Raw genomic sequence first — 25,510 nt, 5'->3', positions numbered from 1 at the left:
TAACAACCTTAACCTGCTCACATATGGCAGCGAGTCTCCCTTCTCACTATACGATCATCACCGGGGACGCTCTGGATATGCTATGGGATATGGCGTCCTATCCTTAGGTTGTTCCAAATCAGACCAAATCAGACCATCTTACTTCTTTATCATCTATTTGCAGGCTTCCCTTGGGCGCACACATTCCCTCCTTCTACCCCAAGACTGGATTCTCTTTCCTCGTCCGACATGTCTTGTCCCAAACTAGTGTGCCCATCATCCCCTTCACCCTTATCCAGATTCAAAACTACTTAAAGACAATGCTCGGCGTTCGTAACTTAACAGGCTTTCCTCCTCTCTTTGTGATCGAGGCATTAGGGATTGATCATCATTCCCTCAGATTTCAAGCTCGCTATTTCGTCTCAACTGTTGATGGGCCTTATTGATCCTCTCTCTCATGCTTTCCGCATCAAATCTTTCCTTGTCCAATGCAACTCTAAATGTCCCTGGTGTTACTTCCTTTATCGGAAAGAACTTTTCTGTTCTCATATTTCAGGGATTGTCCCCACTGGTTCTCTATGAATAATTCTGATATCAGGACCCCTCTGTCTACTCCTTCGTTTCATTTCTTCTTTCTTCATCTAGTTCTCTTAGCTTTCTCGCATTCCTTCTAATTCTTTCTTCCTCTTGCCTTAGTTCTGCTCTCCTTACTCCTTCCCTTCGTCTCTGTATTCTTTTGTCCCTTAATTTCTGCACTTCCTCCTCTCGCTTCCTTTCTCTCCCATCCCCGTCTTCTATCGCGCTCTGTCTATTGTCATACTTGCTTTGTTCTTCTGCCTGTTCTTCTCTTGCTCCTTCTGAGATATCCGTTCTCATCGCTCCCTGTGCATCTTCTTTCAATCACTCCTTGTTCTTTATCTCTCTCATCTTGTTCATCCTTAGCTCCTCTTTGCCCAACTTCCTCGAAGCTTTCCCTCACCCTCATCTATTTTAAGTATATCTGTCCACCCATTAGTTCTGCACAAGCGCTGTTCGGCACGAGTGCTATGCCATCAGCTTTATCCATCTCTCCTTTCCATCTCTTAATTTCCCTTTCTGTTTCTGTCAACACATTCGACCTCCCACTCCCATCTTCTTTGTCTTGTATAATCTTACAGATCTCCTCTCCTCTGGGCTAACATCACTGCAAAAAGTGGGACATTTTTATATTGGATTACTATACCCAGTCGCTGCTTTCAACTCCTTTAAAAGAATCAACCCCATTTCTTTTGTATCAGCGCCTTTTACTTCGAGAGAGGTAAGGGGAGCTGAGGACTCAACACCTTCCTCCTTTTGCTGACTAAGCATCCACTCAAGTGGCAGATCCTCTCTCTCGTCCCGATACATTTTACAGAGCTCTAGAACAGCTATCCTTTTCTATACTTTCGTCCCTGTGTATGCAGCATGCAAGTATCTGGTCATGTGTTGCAATACCAGTTTTGACAACGATCCCCTTGTGACCACGGCATTAACATCTGCTGTGCCTTTCACCCATTCCGCACTGTACTGTTTGAGCTTGGGCATGTGCTTTGGCAGTGTCTTCCTTGATGACAAGTCTCAATTGACTGTCAATACTTACCAGGCTTATAAAATAACCTTTATACTTTTACTTAAATCACCACTTTTTCAACGGCTTTAAAAAAAGCAAATAGAAGTGCGCACCATCGCAACTAGAGCCTCTAATTTCTTAATTAGCTATCTCTACTTTTGGATTGGTACAAACCTCTTCACTAGGTAGTTACTATACCTCCTTAATTTTTTCAATTCTTCACCACTTCTATCGCTCTTTGATATTTTTATTTCAACAAACAAAAAAAAGACAGACTAGTCAACTTTACACATTCATTAACACAGTGATCACCTTTTTCTCTGGCGCCTTTTCTATGTACAGGGTTTGAGACATCACCTTACGTGAACCTACTCCCGTTGGAGTTTGAGATGTCTCCTTCTGCACTCCCTTGAGCTAGGACTCTAGGCGCCATTTCTTCTTCACACAATATTTTCCATTACTCAAAAATGATCACAACCCCAACCCCTTCCTCTACCATTCCCCTTTGTCTACTCACCATTCTTTCGTTAATCGACTCGAGACTTAACTCCTCCAATCCAACCACTTTGCCATCCAACCGCAGAGCACCTATGGGGGGACCTGCCCACCGCAATGGTTCTTCTTGCAAGTTTATTTCTATTCAGCCGCTCTCCACAGAAAACCCTGTGATCTACTGGTTAATGGCAGAACATGCCCGTTCGTCCGGAACTCTGGAGACAAACTACTTTTAAACCATCCACAGTACTACAGCGGGAGCTTAGAGCCCTTTGGATAACATGAATGCAATGGATGGCGTTGCAGAATAAGGACGCCAAATAATCAAAACCAACTCAGGAAGATGACAAAGTTACAACAGACGTTTGCTCAGTTCTCTCTGCAAATCTCATAAAACACATTTATATACTAAATCAAAAATCATAGGTGACGCCATACTACGTGGTAAATGTGAAAAACCTACGAGGGGCTGTGATACTTTCAAGGGGAACATATAAGTATACTTTCTATAAGGGGGGGATTGTGATTGGATATCTACTGTCAGGTGGACAATTCATACCTACCTCTAAAACAGGTCAGCTTCACCACTATTAAGTACATGGTATTTTACTGGCTATCAAACTATAAGGCCCTTCATTCTACAGCCATCTATAATTGGTTGGCATGCTCGTGCCAATATCTATAACATTTGGTTCACTTAAGCTCAGACCCAGGTGCCAGGAAGTGGACTTGACTTTTACCTCCCCACTCAATTAGCCCAACGGCTCTCATCACCCATGCCTTCTGCCATGAAGATTGTCTTTGAACTTGGCCTTGCAGAGTATTGTCTCTCGGAATATATGGGAGTGTGAGCACGCACTATCGTAATTCTGGAACTCCATGCCCAACACTATTCCCATTCTTGGATCACATGACACACGATTGGGACCATTTTGCAGCATTTAAAAGGTCTTAAATGAATAAAACTTGGCATGCTTGGTGTTCTTTCTTTGTACCTTAACAAGAGATGATTCAGCTTCTCACGTTCAGTGCCTTTGAGAATAGATAACCGGCCTAGGCTGCCGCCAGACAGCCCCGCCATTCGTATCCTCAATCTCAGCAAAGGATGAGCTGCGACACAGTTCTCAGCCTTTCCTCTCCATGGGTCCGGGATTACTAAATTTATGACACTGATGCCCAGTTTCTTTACAATAGCGGCTCCACCTGCAGTCTATTCACTATGTATAGCTAGCTTCTAAAATTAATCTACTTGTGTTGCTGCATCTGTACAGTTATTGAACGGCTTGCATTTTCTGCAATACGTCTCACAAATGCAATCTTCTTTTTGCACATGAAAGTTTACTAGATTCTTAACTTCAGCATCAGTTTCTATAGTCATGCATTCTCTTAAGCCAGTCTTCTTAGTGTGTCACGCTCATCTCTTATGTCACCAGCTCCTCTTTGCTCTTTTTCATATTCTTTCAGGGAGTTCCTCACTCTCTTCTGGAATACATCTGATCGGGTTCTCCGAGTTGGTATCTTCTTTCGAATACCCGCTGCTGAATTTACACACACGCAGGTGTCAAGCATGGCACGATCTCAGGCTTCCAACATATAGGAGGTGTGGGGACGGAATTTCCTGCAGAGGCATTCACCTGCTCCTCTACAGGTACAGTGAAAAAGATAGTACTAACAATCCATCTAAAATAGGTGCCTGAATCTGTGAAAACATTGCAAACCCGCACTTTAGTGTATGTCAGTTTTAAAAACCATTTCAAGTTTTCAAAAATGAAAAATGCATTAAAAAAATGGCAAACACCACATGCAAAGATTTAAAACGAACCATGTGAAAAGGCGTGCGGGGGGGGGGGGGGACTTCAGGGGAGACCCCAGAAGACAATGGCAAACACCACATGCAAAGACTCAAGGAACCATGTGAACAGTTGGGGGGAAAAACCCTTGCAAAAATGGGTCCGAAATACTGGTTTGATTAAATAAAATATACCACAGTGACAGAAGTCTCAGAGGACTCCTTGTTCAGATCATGAAGTCCTAGCTCAAATTTATTTTTGAAGTGTGGTCCTGGACTAGGCCACAGATTGGCGGCAAAAACCACACCTGGATGAACATTGCACATGGCCGATAGAAACTTTCAGCACTTCTATGCAACCAATGGCACATAGGGAAAATAAATTCTTACCTGCCTGCATGACTGGGTCAAGTGCTTTGCTGGATTTTTCTTGCTGCAACACAGGCGCTAAGGTTGATACACCGACGCTTGGCGCGTTGCTGCTGCAATGAAAACAAACAGTCAAGGATACATGGGTCTATCCGAGACTTCAAAATTAAGATTAGACGGACAAGTGTTAAAATAAGCTCTTGGGGACCTAACGCTGGAAAACAGGAGAGAGTACACAGTGCACCGTAAATGCAACTTCCACATGAGACGTGAACTTTCAGTACCGCTCCACATTGGACATGAGAAAGGACAGCATCAAAAATAGGTTTGAAATACAGGATTGCGACTCCCAAATATACCCTTAAAATTGCCCCACCATCACGCACAGCAAAATACATTAGTTTTATAAAAAAAAGGCATCCCTACCGTCGGTAAGTCCTACTACAGAAGTCAGGATTTTTTATGGTGCCACTGCTGCTGGAGACTTTGCTGTCCTAGATGGGATTATAGAGCCAATCCAATCTGTGTTCCTGCAATTGAAAAAGTACAATAAAAAAAATATTATAGACGTACCAGATTGACCGTACCAATATTTGCGCACCACGCTCTGCCAGTCAGCGAACATCCTTCTCTGCACACAAAAAGGGACCTAGGGTGCAGGGTCCCACTGGGAAATCTCCAAAGTTCCCTATAGGCCAGTCCACCCCAGCTGGCAGAGAGAACAGAGAGCAGTCAGAGCACATACCTGAAAACGTGACTCGTACTCAGTCACACAGACAAAAAGTGATAGGGCGAGAGGAGCATCAGCTTGATATATTTTACCCTTTCGATTCCCTGCCTAGAATAGTTGAGAAGTCCAGCCTGCTGTCATTCCAATCATTCATCTACATATCTTACATAGAACCCAACACCCCACTAAGCTAACCTTCGGAAACATTGACTAATAGCCATTTAGCTTTTACTGCAGTTCGGTGGCAGCGCTAAAGTAGCAGCAGACTCTGCTGCGGCTGCCATGCCAGACACGAGGGGTGAAGGCCTGGCACCCACAGCAGGAAGATAGTACTGTTTGTAATGCAGTGATTATAGTACATCAAGGGATGCATAGATTCACTCAATAGATGGCTACCGGAGTAGCTCATCACGTTGCTGAGACGTTATATATGCAAAATATAATTATGTGTATTGATATTGTTCTTGTTTTTATTAATGTGTTTAAGCTTAAACGCAAACAAAAACAAACAAATAAATATATGCAAAACTTGTTCATCAAATGATTTTTTGCAATTAGTTATAAAAAAAAAGTAAGTACTATAAAATGCATTTGGCCAGGGGATGGGCTGGGCAATGAGTTATGATATTTCTGCCTCTAGTGAAAATCAAAAGTTGGCACCCATGAACCCAGTTTCATTTCCTAATAACTGCTGTTAACACAACAGAAGCATTTATTTGTGATTAACCAGTTTGATAAACATAACATTTATATATTTAACCTGTTTTAAGACACAAAGCAAGGAGCACACAAATTACAGAGTATTGGTGTGGTGCTCTGGCAAAATTATTTAGTTTGGAAATTACTTTTCTCCTACAACGTGTAAAATGCACCTTTGAACAACTACGCGTCCAGCATGTAGAATGCCTGCATTCAACAGTGACGATCCCCCCATCCCTGCCCCGCCCCAGTGATGTTCATGGTGCATCGATTCCTGTGGCGTCCCTTTCAGGACAGAAGAAAACAAACGGAATGAGCAAATAGAGTCAGGAAATGTGCGAGTGACGACTGGTGAAAGAAGCACTGCAAAGATTAGGTCACTGAGCACCCAGCTGCCCTCAGCAAAGGCTGAGGCAGGCCGGGTCCCAAGATGTAGCCAGACATATGATGTCAGATCTCGGACCCGACAAGAGCTGTGACGAGGCAGAGGGGCAGCCAAAGCAGGGGGGCCGGTGTTGTATGATATCTGCCTCCCCAACGGCATATTGCTGGAGCCCAGCAATCTGCCGTGGGGGAGCCGGATATCAAACAACACTGGCAATGCGTGCTTCTGTCCCTGCTCGCCTCCAAGGTACCGAGGGACCAGAATTGCAGTGATCTTGTCTCCTCTTCCCACCAGTTAGCCTTTGTGGGTCCACACGGAGAGAGGGAATTAAAGGGACAGGGAAAGGTCTGAAACACTCACTTCCCGGCGTAACCCACACCAACTGTGGAAACAACAATGCAGCATGGATGCAAGATCCAGATCGAAATGCAAAAGCGCACGTCCGGGCTGAGTTATTTCCTGTTTCATGGCCAAACCTCTCCATCACGTCGCAGTGACTGTGCACGGGGGGGGGAGAGGGTGGAGAAGGGTCAGTGGCTTGCCATGCACAGTTTAGTGAGGCAAAATAAATAAATAAATTTCTCTTTTCTCGGCGTCATGGGTCAACGCCCCCCTGCACCCAGATTGAAGACCTCTGCGTACAGTAAGGCTAGTTTTAAGGCGAAATACTCAATTGTTATATTACTGGCAAGACTATGTAAGAGTCTGCATTTTCACTGTATACATGAACATACACCCATCTAGTCAGAGACACAATGCAGGGAAATCATTCTGTCCTATACAGACAAACAGGGAAATAACTTTGTCCTATACAGACAAAACAGCGGAAGAAATGCCCTGGGGACGAGGGGAGAAAAAAAAAAAAAAAAAAAAAAATCAAGAAACACATCTTGTGGTACAAACAGACTCTGGCCGGTACAGCTCAATGCGCTGCCTGGCAGCACTGTGCGGTAAAGTTAGGCACATTTCCCTACAATGTTCAAATCAATCCCCCTCCCCTGTTGCGGCCGATGCTCTTCATCCAGAGCCCCGAGCTGCCGCCACACTCGTCCCCCGCTCCAGTGGCAGCACATATATCACACACACATCATCATCATCACCATCGTCACCACCACCCCCTACCCCGCAGGACGGCTCAGAGTCCCGGAGGCATTCAAGCCCATGCAAAAAAAGAAGCGAGCATGCAGCAAACATGAGATTGACATGGGGCTTAATTTCCAACTGGTTCATTGTTCTTCTAATAGTGAAAGACGTGATAGGCAGCTAAGGATGAGGAAAGATGGTGTCCAAGTCGACTTGCTGCTGGCCATACATGCCTACCCTCTGGGTTTATCCCACACACTCAGGGTTTTCACACTTTTCTCTGGGTCTCCAGGGAAGAGCGTGGAGTCGCTGGGTTTTCACAGCAGGCCCAGAGTTGCTGCGGATCTGAGGCTAGGAAGTTCTGGAACAGTCAACACTGAAGTGGCTATGGCGGCACTTGCCGCACCTGCTTCCCTGAAAAGGTGTTTTTTAAATTGTCAGTGATTGTCTAAGGGTTACTTTTAATTGTTCTTACAAGGCAAGTGCTGATCAAGGGATTGATAACATTTTATAGAGATGTTGCAGTAGGACAATACAGGTTGCAGGCATTTTTCCCTCATTCTCTTTGTTTCTTTTAAGTAACCCACTTGGCACGTCGTCTTGCAGGCCTTAGCATACAAGTGTGTGAGAATGGCCCAATTCTCTGTCAAGCCAGAGCGCATTTGGATGGGCTGCTTAGCATTTAAAAGCCCACAGCACAAAAACAATGCATACTAGTCTGTGCCGTGGCTGATATGAAAACAATCTTTTCACCCTTTATGAGGCATTGCACATTTTATTTATGACCTGCATAACAAGATGCATGCCAGTGTGAAATGACAACTGCATTATGCGATTTGTAGTTATAACAAGAAAACAGGGGTATATTCCCAGAATCAACTGAGAGGCTGGAAGGCTGTCTCCGAACGGAATGGTGTGTGGGTGCACATTTCAAAATGTTGTTTGGTGGGCCCCTTGCCTACAGCAGAGAAGACCTGCTTGCACATGTTTGCAAAAGTGCCTTTATCTGGGATAGTGTAATGCTGCCAAATGCAAAAGGACACTGTAAAATTGGTAAATGTGTTTTTTGAGGGTACAGTTAAATTGGATGCAGTTTTGTGCGTGTGGGCGGAGCCTTGCATAACTGGGCGGAGCCTTGTTTGGCTATGGGCGGGCATAATTCTCAGGGTTTTTGATTTTGAAATGTAGGCAGGTATGCTGCTGGCAGAGCAGAATTTAGACACACCTGCCCTGAAATTCCCTGGGCGTGCGCACACGGCCATAAATCACTTCTATTTGAGGCGGAGGGAGCCGGGGGTAATTCTTACCAGCCATGAAGACACACAAATAACCCCCGTTGCTGCAAACCAAAATCAAAATAGGAAAAAGAAACCCACCGGCACATAAATATACCTGGCGCTTCGAAACACTAACTAGATGTATAAGCGCCTTATAAATACATAATATAAAATAAATAAATACCTGCCCGTACGCTACACGGAACGCTCATTCCTCCATAATTCGCTTCCTATGCACGTAGACGTCCTAAATGAAAACACTACGACCACTAAACAGAAATACGTGAAAACGTCATGACGCTGTAAAGGCATTTTAGAAAGTGTCGGCAAACTTTTAAACAAACACACAATGCTACCGTGTCTCTCTCCGACTTTAAATGGTGTGATAGATATAAAAAAGCAACATAGGCCTCCTTTTACGAAACGCTCATTTCCTGATTTCAGGCAACATCAGGTGAGTGAATGCTATCCAGCTCTTGTAGTGAATTATGTGTGCATTTCTTTTAGTATCCGTTAACTTTGACGTTCTCACCCCTTTGTTTTTATATTGGTAAGAGGACTCCCTTTGCAACCTCTGAAGATGCACGTTGAATTGAGAGGCTGCAGCTGAACCTGTAATTCGTTGAATTGTGTATTGTACTCATCATATGTTGAAATTAACCACTGTAAGTACGTGACTCTAAATAACACAAGGCCTCCTGTTGTTAGTATTGTAGGCCTAGCAGCTGCTCATTTGCGGTACAGTTCAGGCTCTGGAATGCTGGCAGACGCAGTAACTGCCGTGCAACTGCTATACAGCCCCTGGTCTGCTGTAAGTGACTACATATATAATAAATAATATCTGCGCGGCTAATGATTGCAGAGGTGTACTGTCTTCAGTCCCCGTGCCTACTCTGAAAGTAATGAATCCCCAGGATTAATGGTTGCAGAACCGGTACTATCTCTGGGTCTAATGACCCATCTGTGGATAATAACTGCAGGTATAGTGTCTGTTCTACGTCTAATTTCTGCAGACACAGAAACAAAACCACAATGAATATCAGCAGAGACTACCTTCTCTAACGCTAATGGTATGGCTCTGGAGCTAATGACTTCCGATACAGTCTGTCGTACCTGCTCATCTGCTCCATCTGACAATACATGCCCTGAGGCAAATAATTACACAAAGCACCGGATCTGGGATACCGATTCCAGCATAGTGCCTGCTAATGCATTACATATGACAGAATACCTGCCCTGTGGCTTATTATAACTACAGACACAATACCTGCTCTGCACAGTGGTACTGGGGGGCTAACGATTCCAGTCACACTATCTGCTCTGGCGCTAATGGTATTTAACATAATACCTGCTCATGAGCAAATCTGGGGTTAATGACTGCAGAAACAGTAAACCCCCCATGCACCCTTTCCTTCATGCGTGTACTTTCCCATTCCTAATTCACTTCTGACACCCCGAACCACACTCTAATGTTATGTTAAAGGTACTTCTATAGCGCACAGTCACCAACGGAATTGGTCCCCAGGTGCTCTTGCGGATCTGTAAACAGGAAGTGGGGTGGATAGGGTTAGTAGGGAGGAGGGGAGTAGGAGAGTGGGAGAGGTGGTGTGCTGTTGGCAGCTTCAGCTCAGTATACACAGAGTGCTGGGCTTTGGTGCAAGTATCAGATCGGGCGAGACCTTGTGTGCTGTTTATGTGTTGTTGATTCTGTGTGGTAAAGTGCGTGCAGATTGCTGGGAGATAAATGGTTGTGTGTCGGTTGTATGCAGAAAATTGAGGGTTGGGTTAGTGGGGTCTGTATCCTGGTTCAGGTACTTCTGGTTTCGTTTGAACTGTATCCCTGTGTGTGGGGTTGTTGCTGGTTGCTTGGGGGCCATCTCACTGTGATGGTGCTACGCGGATCCAGCTGTATCATAGTGAGCATTGTATGGGGTGGGGTGGTAGGTGTGTCTGAGCCTTTTCTTCGGGTGTGGGACTGGGTTGGTACTATCTATTTTCTTGTTATCTAGTGTGACACTGGTCAGTTGAAGCTTTGAATGGTTCAGGGTCAGAGTGCTGTTGATGAGGCATCTTAGTGCGTCTGTCTTGGTTAGCTTGTGTATTCAGTCGTTAGTTTCCTACTATCATAACTATCTTTCAGTTGGTTCTTTGGTTTCCGTGGGGTGACTTCCTTAGTGCTATTGTTAAGTTGTAGATTGTGTGTGATGGCGCATTGTGCTTCCCGCTGTATCTTGATGAGCATTGTGCAAAGTGGGTGCTTATTCTGTCTCTCACCCTCTAGATTGGAGCTAATGGTACGTGTTTCCTATTCTCTAGCTGTCTGACGTGATTAGGTCTGTTGGGAATGGCTATAGTTTAGGGTCAGGGTCCTATAGATGAACAGCTTGGCTGTGTACGGGATGTTGGAGATGGGACTGTAGTTGGAAAGGTACTCTACGGTTCCCGCTGTATCTTTGAGTAGTGGCCTGATGTAAGCTGATTTGAAGGCTTGTGGCACTTTCCCAGTTGCGATTGGAAGGTTGAGGACGTTCCTGTGAGATTCCATGGGTGTTCCTTGTTTAAGAATCAATTTGTATATGTCTGGCAAGCAGGGGTCTTCGGGCGACCCTGAGTTATTGCTTTCATTCACCAGTTTGACGAATGTCTCCACTGATATTTCTGGAAAGCTTCGTAGTTTGTTCGGGTGTTCCTCCTGAGTGTAGGTGGGGATCGTAGTCAGATCGGGTGGTATGCTTTGTATGGTTTGTTGTATGCTAGTGATTTTGGTTTTGAAGTGAACTGCAAGGTCATTGCATAGTTTCGTATACAGAGTTGGTGTGTTGTTGTATCCCGGAGGATCTTTAATTTCATTTATCATTTTGAAGAGTTCTTTTTGGGTGTTTGGTGCTTCAAAGATTCGGTTGTCGTAGTGTTTCCTCTTCGCTTTTTGTATTTCCTTTTTGTATGCCGAGTTGTGTTGTAGGAATTTCACCTTATTCGTAGCGTCGTTTTGTTTTCTCAAATCAAGTTTTATTCTTCGGTTTTTCCTTTTCATGGTGCTGAGTAGTGGGATGAACCATTTTGCCATAGCCCGTTTATGAGAAGGAGTGAAAGGTTTTTCTTCGGCGAGGTTGTCTATAGTTGTTATAACCCAGGAGTGCAGCAGGGCTACTTTTTTGTCCAGGTCCTCTTCTTCCATAAATGTTGGGTGTGGTTTGCTGAGCTGCAGGAGTTTAATAAGGTTGGAGTTTTTGATGGTTCTCCAGTTTCTTTTCATGGTGATCAGTGGTTTGTCTGGTTGACTGTTTACTGGAATGGTCATTTTGATTATGAAGGGGATGATGAGGTGGTCGCTCCAGATTATTTGAATTGGGGGTGCCATTGTAAGGAGTTGTTTGTTCGCGAAGATTGCGTCAAGTGTATGCCCTGCCGTTGTGGTTGTTGGGGTATCCAGGTTCAGGGGTTGTTGCGAGGAAAGGTGTGAGATCTAAGGATTTTTCCCTTTGGGAGCTTGTTTTGGTTTTTGGCGCTGTGTTTCCTTCATTTGTGGTTTTTGCTTTAGGGGTGAGTTGGATTTGTGCGTCTATGTCCAATGTGGCCTTGTCTTGTGTTCTTTCTCTTCGCCCCTTCCTTGTCCTGGACATTTTGGTGCTCGATGCGGAGATGCCGGTTGAGTGGTTGACTGCGGTGCCTTGTGATGGCAGTACTGGTGTTTCTACTTGTGCTAGTAAGCTTGGGTACTTTTTGTGTTGTCTATTCTTCAGGTGGGTTGGCTATGTATGCTTGGAGCGTTGTCCGGTGGGGTTGGGGTGCTACGCGTACAGTTGTCGGGAGGTGTAGAATTGCGTACGGTAGCTGTCTATGTAGGTCTCTGAGGTATTAGTGGGGGTTGATACTATACTATCATGGTCTAGTCCATTCTTTGGGTGTGTTAAGTTGGTTTTGACCAAGTTTGGGCTTGAGACTAAGCCTCATTATGCTCAAGAGTCCTCTGTAGTAAGAGGGGGGCCCACCTCCGATGGTGCAAATGGGCACAAGACCACACAAAGCTAGACTCGAGGGTCCCGCACAGTGGGAGAGAGACCCACACCCAACAATGCAATTTGGGTACCAACCTAGACACAGTTAGGGCTTAACGGAGCAGCTTGAGTGACAACCCAAACACAGTGGGAATGAGGCCTACACCCAGCAATGCGATGCTGGTATCAGTCTAAGCACAGCTAGATTTGAGAGTCAGTTGGAAACGTTGGGTACACTCCCAAACATAGCTAGATTTGAGAGTCAGTTGGAACAGTAGAGTACACTCCTAGACACAGCTAGATTTGAGAATCCTGTGTAGTAGGAGAGAGGCCTATACCTAGCAATGCAATTCTAGTATCAGTCTAAACACAGCTAGATCTGAGAGTGTGGAAGAGAGGGCGGCAGTGGGAGATAATCGCAGGGTTTCAGATAGGATTGCTAAGCAGCTAGGGTTCCAGGGCAGAGTAATTGCTCTGCTCCAAACCCAGGCCACTCCTATTGTATTGGTCCTAATGGTTGCTGGTTGACGGCTGGTCACTTGCTTCCCCTGCTGACACCTGCAGACACGATCTGGAGCCGCCTCTGCAGAAGCCGCCCTTCGCCTTGCGGCCCTTAGCCACAGGGGCTGCCAGGCAGAGGGCTGCCCTGGGGAAGAACGTACAGCATGAAGAAGTGATCAGTAGGGATAAACCATAGGGCACGATTTTCAAAACTTGTTTGGTGCAACTGATGGGATGCTGAATCACTTCACTTGTGGCAAAAAGGTGGTGAAGCATGCACATAGGACATTTAAATGTGTGCATCATAGTTGTACACATACACATTGAGGTGCTCTTTACCCACCAAATGCACAACTGCGCAAGGAAAGGGGGTTCTGGGCATTTTCAAGTAAATCCCGATTTTCAAAAGAGCCGTACTTTTCAAAGCACAGGGAGAACAAACTTCCCTGTGGATATTTGGAACAGGTGCAAGGGGATATAAAATGTATGGGTAGGTCACTTATGTTCCTCTCATCACATCAATGAGTGAGTGAATGCTGTGTGTGAATAAGCAAGTGAATGTTGAGTCAAATAATATGTGTTTGTGCTGAGCCAGGGAGCTGATTTTGGCTAGTAAGGGCAGCACAGTAACAATTCATTTTTAAAAAAAACAAATTGTATTTTATTGGCATTTTCAACAGTAAGAACACATGTAATTCTCGCCCCCTCCTTCTCCTCTCTGCGCCCCTTGATCCCAACACATGCAACAAACAATGCACCAAGTCCTGTCCCCTCCACCCGAGACCATAAACTATGTAGATGGCTCCCGGTCACAAGTTGCTTTGAGTGGCCACCTCTCTCGTCAGCCGTTGCACAGGCCCTTGCACCATTTGAGAACCCCCCCCATAGTCCTGGTTTCCCCTAGAAACTTCAGCCATATCTCCTCCCAGCTTCCTGTGAAAGCTCCCTCCCCAAGTGGAGCGAGTACTCATACTAGCCCCAGCAATCTCTTTTCCTCGGGCACCTTGCAGCCTGCGAGTCCCGCTGCAGGTGATGCAAGACAATGTCCCAGTCTGAGAGAAACCTTTGATGATCCGCCTTCTATTGAATAGGTCACCAGTGACAAAAAGTTCCAGATTTTACTACCCCATTCGTGTTCTGTGGGGTCCGCTTTTTGTTTCCATTTGCGTACCACCACAAGTGTTGCCGCCGTTATCAGGATGGCGTATGTCTTTCTTTTAGCTTTTAGGGTAGAACCTCGCCCATTCCCAGCATGGCCATTCCTGTCTTGTCCGGCATTTGACTCCAAAAAATACTATTCATTGCTGCACAGGTCATGTTCAAATAAGACTGTCTGACTGGGCATTCCCACCAGATATGCTTCCACAATCCCAGTTCTCCACATCCCCTACAGCAGAGCGCAGACACAGTTGGTTAGAATTTATGTAGTTTTTCTGGGGTGAGATGCCATTGGACCATTATCTTAACCCACACCTCCTGAATCCGGATGGCCTGCATGAGTCCAAAGGTCCTCTTCCAGCAGCTGCCCCACTGCAGTTTCTCACTGCTCCATATAGTGCCATGACTGGCTCCTTGTCCCTTCTGCTATAATCCCATATAACACTCCTACCAAATGCCTGTACTGTGTCTATCTTTATGAGCTATTCAAAGGGTGGGAGATCCCTGGTGGCGGCTGACCTGACCATTTGGTTCGTAAGCCAGTGCCTCAGTTGAGAGTAGTGATACCTCTCCACCTCATCTAACTCGAAGTCCTGCTTGCACTGTGCAAAGGATTTAATGTCCTGACACGAGAACATGCCACATAGTTTTCGGCACCCTGCCGCCTCCCACCCATTGAAGGCACCGTTTCCATACCCAGTGTGAACTGAGGATTCCTAAACAGCGACATCAGCGTGGAGGGGAAGGTGGTCAGTTCACCCTCCCCACCAGCTTATCCCATGAGTTCCCCAATAGGGCCCCTACCCTGCTACGGTACATGTTTGCAGGTCTAACCCCCTTAGGTCACCTCATCCAGCGGAAAGTCCATCACTGGTTTGTCCATTCGACACCAAACCCTCCAGTGATCGCCCCTGAACCAATCTCAGATCACTCTGATTTGAGCCGCAAGGAAATGGAGGCAGACTTGTGGTGCTCACAGCCCTCCCTTGCTTCTGGGAGACATTAGCATCTGCTAATCTTGAAACACTTTTGTGTATAGGCGCATTATAAATTCCATATCATATCACATCATGGCTGCCCTTGTTCTCTTGCAGTTCCAAATAAATGACCCCACATGTTTTTGAAGGGTCCCGAAGAAACCATGGGGAACCCCCACTGACTGGATCGTGAAATTGTAGAGAGTTTCTGGCAAAATCACCATTTTAAGGGCATTTATCCTGCCCATACAGGATAGTGATAAGGGAACCCATTCTGCCAGCAGCCGGTGCAGCTTTCCACTAAAGGCGGGTAGTTAGCACGGTAAAGAGCACCCAGACAACCAGTAATCTGGACCCCCAAATATCTAATGCCGGTTTCTGCCCATCTATAGGGTACTATACCCCACAATTCCTGAACCTTTTCTCAGGGGGCAGTCACGTTTAATAACTCTGACTTGTGGGCATTTATTTTTAACCCTGCCACCTCCCCAAAGAGAAGAGTTCCTGTGAGATCCCAGGAAATTAGGTTTCTGGTTCTGTGATCAAGAGGAGCATGTCATCGGCAAACGCTGGGACTCTACGCTCCTCACCCCCATAGGGAAACCCCCTAATATCCCGAGTGGCCCTAATGCTGGCCAAGAGTGTCTCCAGGTTGATGGTGTATAAGAGAGGGGAGAGCGAGCAACCCTGCTTAGAGGGAGGACGTCAGGAGGGCTCCTGCGGCGGCAGTTTGGAGGTCGTCGGCAGTTACAGGCTCTTTTCGTTTCACAGCACTTTGCGGTTTCATCGCTTAGTAAACAGCACCGTCGCCGATCACGGATACCGGTTGGACTTCCTTCACTCCTTGGGTAGTACACTCTGGTGAGAGGTATCGAGCTCTGGTCATTCTGCTTCCGTAGGGTCCTTAGGCAACTCCTGGAGCTTCTGGCTGGGTTTCAGATGTTAAGTTACACTCGACTATGGATTTCTCGACCCCTGGCACTCGGTTCTTGCAGCAGCGAAGAAGTACAGCCAGCCAGTGAGGGAAGGTTGTCCAGTGGAATTCGTCTCTGGGTTAGTTGGTCCCACTAACCCAAGGTAAGAAGTTGTCCCTTCCGGAGCTTCTCTGTCAAATTGAAAAAGGAGTTTCAGCACAGCAGCAGAGCTTCACTGGGCAATTCAAAGGTCCAAGAGGATACTGTCATGCGACGCCTTGGATATTGGCTTCTATGGCACCGTTGGAGTCGCTACCGCACTTCCTGATTTCCAGCACGCCTTCAACTACGTACATGCAGCGGTCTAGTTCTTTTACGTCGTATGTACGCAGTACTATTTAGGCACGCCTCCTCTTGACATCTGCGCGTTGCAACCTTTCGGTCAGCTGTGTTTTTCCTTTGCTGCCGTTGTTGCACTACGCTTTGTTCCCGGTCTTTTCCTGTTTTCTTTCCTTGTTCTCTTTCTCTCCCTCTCTGCCCGTATTTCCTCCTGTTTATGCTACTTTTCAGTGCGTGGACCTCGATACGGATTTCTTTCCTAGCGGCCTCGCTGCCTCTTACTTTCACTTTCTATCCTGCTGCCTATGCTTTTGGTTTTCGTGGTTGTCCGAACTCCAATTCAACTATCTCGGATTTCTGTGCCCACATTGGGATGAATACGTTCTTCCACTTGAATCCTGCATCTTCCAGTCCACCTGCCACATTTACGAGGGTTTTTTTGCCACGTTTGGCTTTTTCCCCTAATTCGTCCCTCCCGGGAGGGGGGTCCTCAGGGAAGTGCTCTATAGTAGCCTTCACTGTGGCTTCCTCTCATGTGAGACTCAAACTTCAAAACAAAAAGGAGGACTACAGATCCCATCGATCCTTGAGCCCAGTGGAAGAGGACACGATTTCCTCAGGTGAGGAGGTGGAGGAGGGAAAGTGGGACATTCAGCCTCAAGAAGGAAATAAAGTTGACAGATACATATTGCTTCATTCATGGTTTCTTCGTCGGGTGTTTCTCCCAGTGGTCAACTCTGCCTCTAGTCCCAAAACCCTCACCTTTTAAGCAGGTTTCTCCCAATCACGCACAGCCTAGGATGTCAATCACACAGCAGGATGGCTGTCCTGAAAGCCAATCAGGACTGGTTGTATTCAGGCCTCCCTAGAGACAAAGGACCGGGTAGTTTCGGGAAACTCCCTCATCCTGCCTTTCCAGACACACTGGAGCCAGAGGCGTGCTTCAGGGCTGAAGCCTGCCATAGGAAAAATGAACAAAGGGCTCAAATCTGACTTGAAGCACATAGTACAACCCAAGAAAGGCCTCACAAACAGAAAATAGTGAAAAAAGAAGACCAGGGCCATTTTGACGAAGTGGTCACCCATGGGAGCTATAATGCAGCTGAGGATTCAGCCTGCAGCAGAGAAGCACAATGGTAGGAAATTTAAACCACTGCCACCAGCCATTTAAAGTAGTGAGGGTAACATAAACATGTTACATAAGAATGTAGGATAAGCCACTATTAGGTAACCCCACCAGCACTCCACATAGGATGGTGTGGGCTGGACCTACAAAGAGAAAAGGAAAGTAAAGTCAATTTCACTTTACTGTTCTTGGGAACAATAGTTCACCCAAGAAAAGGTATGTAAACCTTATGTGAAATCTAAAGGATTTCTGTGTGACACTGCACTGAAGGTGCTGGGTGTCGCCATACAAAAGGTAGATGCCTTGTCAGACTCCAAAAACAATGGAAACACATAATCAAAATTGGGTCAAAACACATGAGAGTGTGAGGAAAAAGGTCTCACTCACTCCAGGGTTAAAATGAAAAAGTGCTAAAGTCCAACAAAAGAGCTAGGGGTCTCTAATTTGGGAGGGATTTAGCACTAAAATGATAATTCTTAACAATAGTCTGTTGTCCATGAGTATTCCCAGGTTGTTTACTACATTGGTAGTCTCTGGTTGCGTTCCCGTGCCGATTGGCCAGTCCATTTGTTGGTTACCTCCGTCGAACCCTGCGGGTGAGAGCATTATTTCCGTTTTTTCCAGGTTCAGTTTGAGGTTGTTCGTTGTCATCCGGTTGTGTATGTCTGTGAGGCAGTTGTTGAGGTTATTTTGTTCTTGTGTTCTGAAATCAGTTGTCGTCTGCGCAGTTGTAGGCAGTAAATCCGCGGGATCGATTTTCATCAGTGGGCACATGTAGAGGGGAGAGGCTGAAACCATGTGGGACTCCGCAGGACATAGTTCTGGTGTTTGAGGTGAACGGTGGTAGGTAGGTTTGTTCGGTTTGCTAGGAATAAGCTAAGCCACTATAGTGCGGATTCCTCTATGCCACATTCCATCAATCTTTTTATTAGTGGTGCGTGACTAATTGTGTCAGAAGACCCTGAAATGTTCAATAGAAGGTGGGCCGATTGGGTGTTGTCTACGTTTATTTTCAGGTCGTTCCATATCGATAGAAGTGCTGATTCTGTTCCTCTCATCTGTCTGAAGCCAACTTGTGATTGGTCGAGTATTCAGTTTGTTTCGACGTGTTTAAAATTGATTTTGTAGACTTGGTTCTCCACTATCTTCGCTGGGTAGGGCAGGTTGGATATCGGTCTGTAGTTGCCTGGGTCTTCTGCTCTTTCTCACCTTTTTTTAATCAGTCGTTTGATGTATGCTGATTTGAAAGAGGACAGTACTATTCCTCTTTGAGTGACCGATTCATAGGTTCCAGAAGCATGTTGCTGGGGTCCTGTGGTTGAGGATTCCTTTGAAGATGTCCAGAGGGTTCCTGGGAGATTCTGCAAGGTTGGAGTCCTTGATCAGTGTGGCAAAAGTTTCCTCTGTGATTGGTTCTAGGCAGATGAGCTTTCCTGTAATCTGTGTTTCGTCTGGTGTCTGTGGTCCAGTGGTTGTATTTGCCCCGGCTAGGTTGATGGTCTCCTGTATTGTCTATTTTTGCTACGAGGTGGTTGGTGATTTTGTCACAAAGTGTTTGTGCAGGGATTGTGGAATGTTTTCAGGAAGAGTTCTTTTTATCTCTGATTTCGAAGAGTTCTTTCTGTGGATTGTTTGCCAATTCTATTCTTGTGGCGTAGTTTTTTTGCTTTGAGGACTGTTGCTTTGTACAGTTTGAGTTGTCTTTGGTATTTTATTTTGTCTTGTCTAGTGTATTGTTCGTTCCATTTTGTTTCCATTTTGCAGTCGTTTTTTCAGTTCTTCTGTGAACCATTTTTCTGCCAGTTTCTTTGGTGTTGCTTTGAATTTTTTAGCTGGTGCTATTGGTCAAGGTCCTTGGTGATCCAATTGTTGAGTGTGTCTTCTGTTGTATCTATGTTTGTATCAGTGGGATCTCTTTTGCTTGGGACGGTTGCGTCTGGAAGGTTTGTTAGGGCCTCTAGGTCCAAGTTCTTACAGTTTCCTTTCTTGCTGGTGCAGAGTATTTCCTTCCCGGCCAATAGGCGGGTTTGGGGTGTGATGTAGAATTGTATGAAGTAGTGGTCAGTCCACACCATTGGCGTAGGTGGTGCGGATGCGCATAGTTCTTCCCTGCAGAAAATTGCATCCAGAATATGTCCGGCGTCGTGGGTGTATCCATTTAATATTGACTTGAACTGCAAGGTTTCCAGGAGTGCGCAGAGTGAGTTTGCTATGTACACATATTTTCTTTTTCGAACCATATGTTGAAATCTAGGTTGTCGTGGTGGGTTGATAGCATGGCGGCCTCGTCCGCTAGTTTTTTTTGCAAAGTTTGGGTTGTAAGAAAGTGGTCTATAGATCAGGAGGAATACTATGTTGGATTGGTCATTGAGTTCTATCTTGATTAAGAGGGATTCATAGTCTTCCGCGATGGCGGTGATCATTCGAGATGTTCGGGCGTGTTTTTTGTGTACAATTGCGATTCCGCCTCCTCTTCTATTATTTTATAATTGTCGGGTATTGCTTCGTTCGCTATGGCTTTATAGTTGTCTGATAGCCAGCTTTCTGTAAGGAAGAAATCATTGATTTCTATTGAGTGTTTTGCAATGGATCTAACGCTGAGGAGGCTGCAGTGTAGTTTGCTTGATTTCCCTTTCGGGTTGTTGTTAGTATTGTTTGTTCTGACCAGTGTGTTGTTGGTTGGGTTTCTGTTCTAGGTGGGTTTTCCCCGGTTGAGTCTGTTGGGTGGGGTGGTTCTTTGTTGGTCAGTCTCTTTGTCGAGTAGACCGATACGTTTTATGGTGGTGTTGGTTTGTTCCGGGTGGTAAATAGGGTAGCTACCCCTCTGTTGTCCCTTGTTCTGTTTGGGGTATTGTCCATGGTGTAGACTGGGTTGGGATGGTTTATTAGTTTTTGTATTCTGTTTGGTGTCCTGATTGGATCTGTATTTGTGACCCTTGTTGGCTGTCGGTTCTTCGTTGCTGTGCAGTTTTTTGTTTACCACGTTGTCGTATGTGGACAGGTAGCGAGCAATGTAGTCTCTTTACTCTGTTATTTGTATGTCTCCTTGGGCCATTACAGATGTTTTTTGGGGTTGTGGGATCATGCTTCTTGGTGCCTTCCCGAGTGGTTTGGGTTTTCTTATTATTTCTGCTGTCTGTTCTGGCTTCTTTGTCTTTCTTGTGGCGATGCATGATGTGGGGGTTGTGTTACTTTGAGTGGGCTTCCTCTTTCGATTAGTGTTTTTCCTGGTCTTTTGGGTTTAGTCTTTGCAGTTTGTGGTTTGTTGTTGCTTGTATTTGGTACGTTGTGGGTAGTTGAGACCTCGGTTGATGAGACTTTGTGGTTCTGTTTGTTTATTGCTTCTTTCTTTTTTGTATCCTATGTATTATTTATTTTTTATCCTGGAGGTGCTTTTTGGTTATGGTTGTTGATTGTTGGATTATGTGCAAATCAAACATGAATACATGTGAATACTGGCATATATGGGTGCAGTCAGCATGGAAATGTATTGATTATGAGGGTACTGAGTTCCTGCCTTTGACTGGGATGGCAAAGGATTCTCACCAAGTGGGTGCACACTATGTTTGGGCCTCTGGCTTCGACTTGGCCCAACAGTCTTAAGTTTTACCCTTCCCACGTTGGGGATTGTGAGGGTGCCTGATTTTATCTGGGATGGCAAAGGATTCTCACCCGGGGTTGGGGGGGACATGCTATGTTTAGTCCTTTCCCTTCCACTTTGGCCCAACATAGTCTCAAGCGTTACCCTTGCCACAGTGGTTGGGTCATTCAGCATAAGTGCCACTAAGCATAAGTGGAATGACAATCTGTATAGGTCCGCATATCATCCTACAAACTCTGATGTTCTGAAGTAATCAGTAAGTAATCCCCAAATCATCAAGAAAAAACATGTTTCATGGCAGTGCTCTAGAAGTAATCTGCAGGCCATCCCAGAATCCTACCCACATCATAAACTTGCAATCTCTTGAAGTGATCAGCAAGTTATCCTAAAAGCACCAGGAACAAAGAGTTTTCTAAAATAGAGATGATGTTAGCATATTAAGTCATCCTAAACTCATCCGTAAATCATCACCCACCATTCTGAGACATTTGCTTATGATGTGGGAATGACTTCTAGTGTAGTTCGATGACCCCAGGATGGTCTCTAAAGTCATCCTTTTATATCGGGCTTCTACACCTCGCTCGCCCTTAGATCCATGACAAAATGATTATTTAAATCTTTGCAGTTGGGCTCAACAACCGACCAACACTGTGTTTCTGCTCAAAGTCTCCTTTGACTGTTAAAACCAACTAAAGTAATGCAGATATGTGGACAACCTTGCCCACATCTAAGCTAAGGTGCTTTCTTGCACCTTCTTTTAGTACTGAGGGGGTTATTTACTCGTAGCTGTCTTTGTGCTTGTTTTAATGGGGTGTTAGGACCCAGCAACCCAAGTTAACTGCCCTCGCTTTGTTCGGGCGGTTAACGAGGGCTCTGGGCAGTGACCCCCTATTTCTAGCCCTTAGAACATGGGTTAAGGCCATTAGCACCACGGGTTGTCGCTTTTTTAAAAAATATTTTTTTTTTTTTTTTATTTGTTTATAACCTCATAGGTTTTTACAAAACGTATTCGAAATTCGCATTCCCTGTTGCGCAGTTTGTGTACTTCCCAAGGACACCACTCCTGGGGACTCCTTTCATCATTTCTCTAGACTTGAGAGCAGGCTTGACGTGGGTGCCTCTTCAGGGGATACCTGGAGGCTCTTACAATTAGGCCCATTAGCTCTTTGCAGGGCAACAGTCAAAAATTTCGCGGCTGTCCTGGACCATTTAGCCGAGTCCCCGGCTATCAGCCGTGACCAGGAGGTTTCCTCATCCAACGTCTTGGCTTCGTTGAAGAGTGGTGTCAGATAGGATTGTCTCTCATAGGATAAGGCTGGACAAATCATTAGTAGATGTCGGAGTGATTCTCGGTTGTCCGGCACACTGCATAGACGACACTCCGCTGATGGGGACAGCGCTCTACTAGATAGAATTTCTCTAGTAGGCAGTAAGTTTAGCCGTGCCCGCATAAAAGTTCTTCTTAGATTTTTTTCCGGGAACTTATCACAGTACTTTAAAGGTTCCTTTAGGCGATTGTGAGAAGGAGGTAGGTGCTTTAGTGATTTGTATGAAAGAGCTTTTTCATTTGTACAGATCCAATCTTGCTGCTCTAACTTTGTTTTGACACGGCATGGATTTGAAATCAGTGTTTCTTCATCACACACTACCGACTCCATGGCGATCTTGATTTTTTTTTTTTCCCAATCTACCAAGGCTTTGCAGTTCCGTCCTTGTAGTTCAGCCGCCACGATTTTGAAAATCGGGGGGGAGCTTTGGAGCAGGATTTTCCTGTATAGTTGGGTTGCACATATGTCGCCACCGCTCCGAGAGATAGCAAGCCTAATTCTCGATGGATTGCTGGAAGGGGAGCTGACTTAGGTAGGCCTAATACTGATTTCCAGATGAAGCCTTCCAGACGTGGCCATAGTTCATCCGGGAGATTGAGGTTTGCCGCCATGCCATAAGTAATGGTTGGAACTACTTTCGTTTTGTAGAATTGCAGGGCGGGGAACCAAGAGAATTTTCCAAATTTCCCATCGACTGCCCGCATTTGAGAAGTTAAGTTTCGCACTTTGGACCAAAGCGAGTTTTGGAGTGAGTTTTCACGGAGCGTGTTGTCGAGCATTATTCCGAGATATTTATATTCGGTTATGACTTCGATTTTTGTTTGTCCCAAAGCCCAGCCGAAGGTTGATTTAGTGCTCTTTGTAGATTTTGAGAGAATCAGGATTTTGGTTTTCGTTTTGTTGATTTGCAAATTGTTCGTGCTCATGTAGGCCGCCACGTTGGTCAACTGGCGCTGAAGGCCGATTGCTGTTTGGTCCAGTAAAACCAGGTCATCGGCATACCAAAGCCTAGACACTTTCTCCCCTCCTACTTTTGGAGGGAATGCTCTCACCATTTTCTCAGACTCTTGATAGTCCCCGATAAATGCAATAAACAGGGCTGGGGCCAGGGGGCATCCCTGTTTGACTCCCCGTTTGGTGTAAATCATGTCAGAGAGGGCCCCTTGCTGGTTTAGACGGACCCTTAACGATGTTTCCGTGTGAAGTGCCAGGATGGGGTCGAGAACTGGTCTCGGACAGTTCCATGCTGTCAGTTTGGCCCATAGCTTAGTATGATCTACTGTATCGAAGGCCTGCGAGAGGTCTATTAGTGCCATGTAAACTTTAGTAGATCCCCTCTTTACGTTGGCTTTGACTATACTCAGGATCAGAAGATTAATTGCCGTTCCTGTACCTTTTTGGAATCCTGTCTGGAAACAATCCATGGCTGGGGAGATGGCGGCCCAATCCTTGAAATGTTGTAACAGCAACGAGGCAAAGATTTTGCCAATTATATCTAGAAGTACAATCGGTCTGTAGTTAGCCGGTTGGTTTCTGTCACCCTGCTTGAAAACTGGGACTAAAATTGCCTCTGTCCAGGATTTTGGAACTTGCCTCTGGGTCTGGCATTGGGTAAAGAGTTCGCAAATTGCCTTTGCCCATGCTAATGGATGCCTTTTGATATCAACATTTGTCAGTCCATCCGGGCCCGGTGCCCTTGAAGCTTTTAGTTTGGCAATTGTTCTTAAGATATTTTCCTGATTCGCTAAGTCGATCCATGGGTATTCCCCTCCTTTTTGAATCTGTTGGGGCGAGTCCCCTGGTACGCGGTATAAGTCTGAGTAGTGGGAGATCCAGTTTTTTTCAGATACTGAACTCGAGAGTGGTGGCGCTTTTTGGCAATTTCTATTTCTGAGCAATGTCCAAAAATCTTTGGTCTTTCTTGTAACCCCAATAACCAGCATGGCTTCCGCATCCTTCTGGTAGAGTGCTTGACGGTGGTGTTTTAGCCATGCCTTGTAAATCTTCTCGCCCGTGTGGTATTCAGTCCATGCCTCCCCCTTCCCTGCCTTGATCGCTTTCTTTTTTAGCTTTCTCAGCTCCAGTCTTTTTGTCACCACCTCTTGGTTGAACATGTGGATATGGTTGGGAGGGTTTCCCACCTTTCCTCCAAAACTTGTTTTGTAGGGCACAAGTAGCGATACATATTCAGGTCTTCCCTCTATTAGATTTTCCGGAGGGACCCCCCCTTTTTGCTTCAGAGCGATTTCCAACCCTCTCACGTTGTTAGATGAGAGGCGAAGTCGGTTTTGCTGCATATTCGAACTTACCACTGGTAGTGCGCTCTTTCCTTCATGAGGCCTCCCCAGGACATCTGCAGCAGATTGTGGTCGCTTTTTGGTGTCCGGTGTACTGTGAAGTCCGTCAAATACGGGATCAGACCTTCGGTGATAAAAATGTAATCGAGAGTAGCCTCCGCACCCGACCTTTCCCATGTTGGAATTTGGGATTTATGCTCCACCAGTTCTGCCACATTGTAGAGTTTTTTTGATTTCATTAATTCTGACCACGCTTTTCCTCTATCGTCTGCCACGGGATAGGAAGGCTTATCATCTTTATGTTTGCCAGTCCCACATTTTGCGTTCAGATCGCCGCATATTATTACGTGGGGGACCCTTAGGTCGATTGTAATTTTGTCGATGATGTTCGCAATCGCCGTGCAGAAGCCCTCGGTGGAGACTCTGTCCGGGTTCCAATATAGGTTGATTATTGCTACTTCTGATGAAGCATCTATGGCTACATTCCGGGAACGATGATTCCAAGATACAAGAGTTGTTAACATGCCGTAATCTTCAGCTACCTTCTTTATACTCGAGATTCCTGATCCCACCTGGGTTGCCGTCAGCAGGCCAGCCGATGGTCGTCCCTGTAAGGACCTTGTTGCTGGGGAAACTTCAATTTCATAGCCGTCTAACACCGGTTTTCCCAAGAGCCAGGTTTCTTGAAGGCAAATAAGATCGAAGGCTCCTAAGTTAGTCTCACTTTCGGTCATTAGATGGCGATGGCCTCTTGTGTTCCAGGATGCCATATGAAGGGGCAGTTCTTTTTGCTTTGTGGGCGGCGTTTCCTCCCGTCCCATAATGGCGTTGGAACACGCTGGTGATTGCTATGCTTTGTGTGGGCGGTCAATGAGGT

General features: G+C 45.7%; 1 protein-coding gene and 1 long non-coding RNA gene across 5 annotated transcripts in view; one reads left to right on the top strand and one right to left on the bottom strand.

Moving 5' to 3' along the window:
* The window catches only part of LOC138473057 (uncharacterized), a 29,890-nt gene extending 21,229 nt beyond the window's left edge, over window positions 1–8,661 (bottom strand). Inside the window, exons 1-3 of the long non-coding RNA XR_011268717.1 lie at window positions 8,579–8,661; window positions 4,647–4,750; window positions 4,242–4,333 (exon numbers count right to left, since the gene is read on the bottom strand). This is a non-coding gene — a long non-coding RNA (uncharacterized lncRNA). The remainder of the gene's footprint in view (window positions 1–4,241; window positions 4,334–4,646; window positions 4,751–8,578) is intronic.
* Window positions 8,662–8,766: 105 nt separating this feature from the next.
* The window catches only part of R3HCC1L (R3H domain and coiled-coil containing 1 like), a 482,602-nt gene continuing 465,858 nt past the window's right edge, over window positions 8,767–25,510 (top strand). For all 4 annotated transcript variants that reach the window (XM_069611545.1, XM_069611546.1, XM_069611547.1 and 1 more), the window contains exon 1: window positions 8,767–8,848. The gene's annotated coding sequence lies outside the window, so the exon portion shown is untranslated. The remainder of the gene's footprint in view (window positions 8,849–25,510) is intronic.

This window comes from Ambystoma mexicanum, chromosome 8, assembly GCF_040938575.1.
Source record: "Ambystoma mexicanum isolate Mex_15411 chromosome 8, UKY_AmexF1_1, whole genome shotgun sequence".
Lineage (NCBI taxonomy): Eukaryota > Metazoa > Chordata > Amphibia > Caudata > Ambystomatidae > Ambystoma > Ambystoma mexicanum.
The sequence above is the reverse complement of the archived record's forward strand: the minus strand, read 5'-3'. Positions and strand labels throughout refer to the sequence as shown.